This window comes from Lissotriton helveticus, chromosome 4_1 (assembly GCF_964261635.1).
Source record: "Lissotriton helveticus chromosome 4_1, aLisHel1.1, whole genome shotgun sequence".
NCBI classification, from domain to species: domain Eukaryota; kingdom Metazoa; phylum Chordata; class Amphibia; order Caudata; family Salamandridae; genus Lissotriton; species Lissotriton helveticus.
In genome coordinates, this window is record NC_136063.1 from 371,348,924 (window position 1) to 371,354,771 (window position 5,848).

Here is a 5,848-nt window from a genome sequence, read left to right on the forward strand (position 1 = left end):
TTGACTTTCAGATGGTGTAAAAGCAGCCAACGTGTACACCTTTGTTTTTGATGGCATTAGACATGGTATCAGAGACATATTTTTTGCCAGCATGATATTGATCGATGTACCCCTGTCTATAATGAAAGTTGTATGGCTGCAATTCACCTTTAGCGTGATCTTGAGGCATTGGCCAAATTAGTTAGATTGCTTCACGTGGTGATCTCTCTTTGAATTGTGTTCTTCTTTGCAGGCAGCCAATCCTACATGTTCATGTTTTTCTGCGGTCGACACCACCATTGCACATCCATCATCTTTACTGTTGCTTGACGATGATGCTGAAGAACTTTTGGAAGACGACTTTGATGACGATCAACTTCATTTAAGCTCTATTTGCCATAATAGATGTTGCCATTTGGCCTTGTGAGCATTGCTCGAATGCTTCTGGAACTTTCTGGCACCCATTTTCTCATCTCGTTGTGATGCACTTAGTTTCTCTTTTGCTTTGTAGACCATTAGAAAATGGTTTTCTCTCCCACAGCCTTTGCATAGCTGTCCAAGGGTGGGGCATTTACCTGTATGGTAATGATAATTCATACCAGAAACATAATTTATTTTTCTTTGAAGACATCGTCTTCTGAGCCTCCACTTCGTGCTTCTGCTTACTCTTCATTAGACATGTTGATTCATTCTGGGTTGTTCCATCTTCCATATCAGCATCCTGACGATCTGCACATTTCTCATCTCTTGCAGACACCCAGACACAACAAAATACCTCCCAACTGATTATAAACCTTTGAAAGGAGTCCGCCTGGAACCACAACACTCCCTTGTTAAATAGGCACCAGGAAATGTTTGAAAATGTTTGCACCAGAGCTCTAAAAGCAAGGGGACCTCCAGTGAAATGACCTGTCTTTGCAGTTCTACAGCATCAGAATGATTTTCAGATTCATTTGCCTTAAAGACTCCAGCATCTCTGAAAAAATGACAAATTCCTTTCTATTTTGGGATTTAGAAAAGGTTTGGGGTGTTAGCAGGACTAACCAGGGCAGTAACACATGCCCTTGCAGCCCCAGCGGTGTAGGGAGGGGGCGGGGTCCAAGCTCCTGATTGAGCCCAGAGGGAACCCCTCCACGTGTCTTTCAGGGAGGTCCCCTCGAGTTTCGTTACGCTAGTGGGACTAACCTGTTGCAGTTCAAGGGCTGCTGCTACAATTTCTGATTTATCGCATGGGAAAACAGCTTTTTCTTTAAAAGAATTTACAAAAATCCTTTTCAGATTAGGGCTTTGAAAGTTTTTTTTACTTTTTGACCTCCATACTTTAACTAAAACCTATGCACTTGGTGTATTTGACCAGGCTCTGCCTCTGTTGGCCTCAAATCGTTCCATGCATACAATCCAATTGAATTATATCCTGGTAACAATGGATAGCAAACCTCTGTTCTTGGAAACTACACTCTGTGAATTTGGCAATTCGATGCAAAACTATGGCCAAGAGCCAAGAAAAGCAATGGTGCTTGAATTAATTAAAACCCTGCTTTTCCTGCACCATAACTACCACAGTGATTTGTACACCCCTTTTTTGAACATTTAACAAGTTGGTAAAATCCCCCCCCCCAACTTGTTAAATGTTAAAAAAAAAAAAAAAACGTTGTTCTGAAGATGGGGTATTGAAATAGCTGTGTATTTGAAAGAATTTATAATAATCTGAAGACAAAATATTAAATTTAGCTTGGAGATTCGAGAAAGAGATAAGTTCATCATTATACCATAAATCATTAATAGAATTAATACCTTGTTTGCTCCATTTTATCATAGTTTGATCTCTAAATATTTCAGGCAATAGATGTTTAGATGCCAGGGGGGTATATCTAAGGATTTTCGAAATCCCCAAATGTCGCTTAATAATCTTCCATGCCCGATATGCTGCAATTACAGTCTTGAATTTAACTTTCTTAAAGTAACTAGGTTCGATGTTTTTGAGAAAGCAGCGACGAGCTTCTGACCCTAAAGAAAATTCATAAATGGAGGGGAAGTGTGCTTCATAAATTGGTGCTTTTATGCCAATAATTAGTGATTTAATAAACTGCAATATTGATGTTAAGTAATAAAATAAGAAATGTGGTGTACTCCAGCCTCCTCTGTTCTTAGGAAGAGTCAATTTTTTAAATGCTCTACGGTGACGTTTATATCCCCATAAGAATTTTCCGCCATTCTCTCAAGCTGTTTAAAAAATTCTATAGGAAATTCAAGAGGTATAGTTCGAAAAAGGTATAGAAATCTTGGAACTATTAGCATTTTTAATACATTATTTCTGCCATGTAAGGACAGATGTAAATGATTTATCCATTCTAGAGTAGAATTTGCTTTTTTAATGATGGGGGTAAAATTAAGCTTGGGTATATCAGAAATTGGAGTTATAATTTTTATTCCTAAATATGTTGCAGTGGATACTATGTTAGGGTGTGTCGGTGGATTTTGACCTACAAATAAAACTTGAGTTTTTGAGGAGTTTAATTTGTAGCCTGAAAAAGCACCGAACTCTTTCGCTATCTCGTCAATTTTTGAAGTAGTCTTTAAGATATCAGTGGTAGTCACTACCACGTCATCAGCATATGCTAATGCCCTATACGAAATCCCTGCCACCTCCACAGGTTATATGTCTTCCTCTTGATTAAGTTTGTTAAGATATATATCTATATAAATAGAAAATAACAGTGGAGATGATGGGCACCCCTGACGGGTACCGCGGAAAATAGAAAATGGACTAGACCTACAAGATCCGATTTTAATGTATGATGATGGTGATAGATATAGGGTTTTCAAAGCCTTAATCATTTTTGGACCAAAGCCTTTCAAAGCCAGAATATCCCATAAATAAGGCCAGGCCATCCTGTCGAATGCCTTCTCGGCATCCAACAGGGTGATTCCAATAGATGTATTATTAGTTTGAGCCCAATCCATCAAAGCAATTATTCTTCGGACATGATCCGCAGTGTCTGTATATGGGATGAACCCATGCTGCCACCATGAAACGATAGATGATATTACTGTTGACATGCGAGTGGCTAAAATCTTGGAGAAAATCTTGCTGTCGGCATTTATTAAAGAGATCGGTCTAAAGGACGCTGGATTTAGGGGAGGCTTATCTTTTTTAAGAAAAGCCATCAATGTGGATTGACTCCACGAGGCTGGTGGGCATCATCTCTGAGCTTCCTGAAATGTCAATATAAGATCTTCTTTTATTACATTTCTGAATATCCTAAAAAATTCGAGAGGGATACCATCAGGACCCATAGCTTTTCCCATAGCCAAAGAAAGTATCGCCGATTCAATTTCATCCCATGTAATATCTTTTTCGAGAGATTTTGATTGTAACTCATTTAATTTTGTGAGATTATTTTCTCCTATAAAATTTAGCAGTGTATCATGAGAGTATACCATATTATCACTTTTATATAGTTGAGAAAAAAATTGTCTAAACACCTCAAGAATTTGATCCGGATCATCATGAATCTGGCCTGTTTCATCTTGAATTGCACTAATAAAATTTAAAGTTTCTTTCTCTCTCATTTATTTGCAAGTATTTTTCCCGAATTTTCACCCATTTCATAGATCTTAGAACGAAACGTAGCTAGTTGTTCCGCCAATTTCATTGAAAAGATTTCATGAATCTTAGCCTTATGTATATCTAGTGTAGTTTCAATTTGATCAGTATCCTGATGTTTAAAGATAGCTTTAGCAAGTTTCTCCTCCCATTCTCGTACTCGATCAAAATTCATTTCTATTTTTTCCTTAATAATTTTTTGGTTTTTAATTGAGTAAGAGAGTGTTTCCGTTTTTTAATTAAGTAAGAGAGTGTTTCCTATTTTACCTATTTAACGTTTAGGGCTTCAGAAAATACCTTTGATTGAAGCTTTATTTATTAAAAGGAAAATAGGTTTTCTATATAATTTACTGATTTCATCATACTCAGATGATTTATCTATAGTTCAGGAACATTGGGCAGAAGAACTGGGAGTGACAAATGTATTGATAGAAGATTCTATTGATCTAGCTAATTCTATTCTACTTACGGGTAGATCCCGTACTCAACATTATATGGTTCTTTATGACCTATATCACACCCCTGAGAAAATTTCTAAATGGGGAGCATCCACAGGTACCGCATGCAAGAGATGCACATTAGAAGCTGCGGATGCAACCCACATGTTCTTCTCCTGCCCGATGCTCACGTCAGTATTAAACCAGATACAGACTTGTTTATCTTTAATTTTCAAATGTAACATTATCCTCACAGCTGAGATTGTTATGCTAGGTATCTCTTCTAATAACATTTCTGAAGATCAAAAAAAACTATTATTTATATGTATGTCGGTCTATCGTGCCTGTATTACTCAGGAATGGATTAGTCCAGATCCGTTACAATTTCATATTTGGAGAGCTCGGCTATTAGCAAAGTATAATTTAGAACAGGCAATTTATGTTGTGAAAGGACGTGCTAAAAAATTAAGGGGGGAAAAATCTGGGATCCAATTTATCAATGGATACAGAAAGAATCGTGAAATTATCCTTTATATTTTTTCTTTATCTTTTTTGATCTTCTTTTGTTTAAATGTACTTACTAAACAGGTTATTTATTTTGTCTTTTTTAAGATATGAGTATATGGTGAAATTTAATATACTTTGCTTTTTGTGTGTTTTAACCTGTATATCCTGGTGGCTATGTTTCGATATCTCTCTTTTCAATGTGAATTATGTATCTGTTTTTGCTTGCAATAAAAATTTAGAAAATTAAAAAAAAACAAGTTGGTAAAATCAAAAGAGCACAACATTTGGACCTTATAACACTATAACCATGGAAACGTACGTCAACATGACATGTACAGCTATTAAAGATGGGCTGCAAATACATTTTGATATTGACTGTACCAATGATAACTGACTATCAGTGTTGGAAACTGTAAAGAAAGACATTTTGTGCATGCTCACTAACCCCCCCCCCCCATTTTGTCACTGAAGCTGCAGTATTTTGACTCTGTTGTCATGGGGTCCTGCTAACCAGGACCCAGTGCATGTGCTTTGACCCCAAAACATGCATACAATGTACTAATCCCTGATTGGCATATTTAACTTACCTTGAACTCTCTAGTATACATTAAACAGTGTACCCCGGACCTGGACCTGTAAGATAAATGTAACTAGCAGCAATTATTGTACTACAACTGAAGAAACAAAGCAAATCATATCTTCAGAGCTGCTGCCAAAAAGTCACCTGGCAGCCTGCTCAGAGGGGTAAATGGATCCTAAGAGAGGAAAAGAAGGGACCTTAGTTGGGACGAGGTGTGACCTCCTCTTGACAGGATAGCCTGAAGGACGTGCCCATCACTTTCATCCTTTTTTCAGAGGTAGATGCAACTCACACCTAGGCCTGCTTCTGCCATTGCCCAAGTTGAGAAAGTGGCACCAATTCCAATGGTGGAAAACCTGCTCCAGCATTGGTTTGCATAAGGGAGTTCCTAATTTCTCTAGCCACACTTCAGGGAATGCCCAAAACTCTGATTACGGGAAGAAAGGTGCGCCCATGCTGGAGTTTGGCAGTGCAGGGGACTGTGAGATCTTTTGGCCAAACCCCCAGGGAATTAGGCCACAGTAGGCAGGGTTGCCTCTAGGAACATTGTCCCTATTGTACAGGATGTTTCCACCACTCAGAATCTACTACCATGCATAAAAGTAAAACCTCTGGATACCTTTTTCAGACTTCTGCTGGACCAGAGGAAGACAGTAGGACTGCACCTGCTGAACCATTTGGACATTAGAAAGAATACTGCACCCACTGGAACCTGTGGAAAAAAAAAACAAGGGCTGG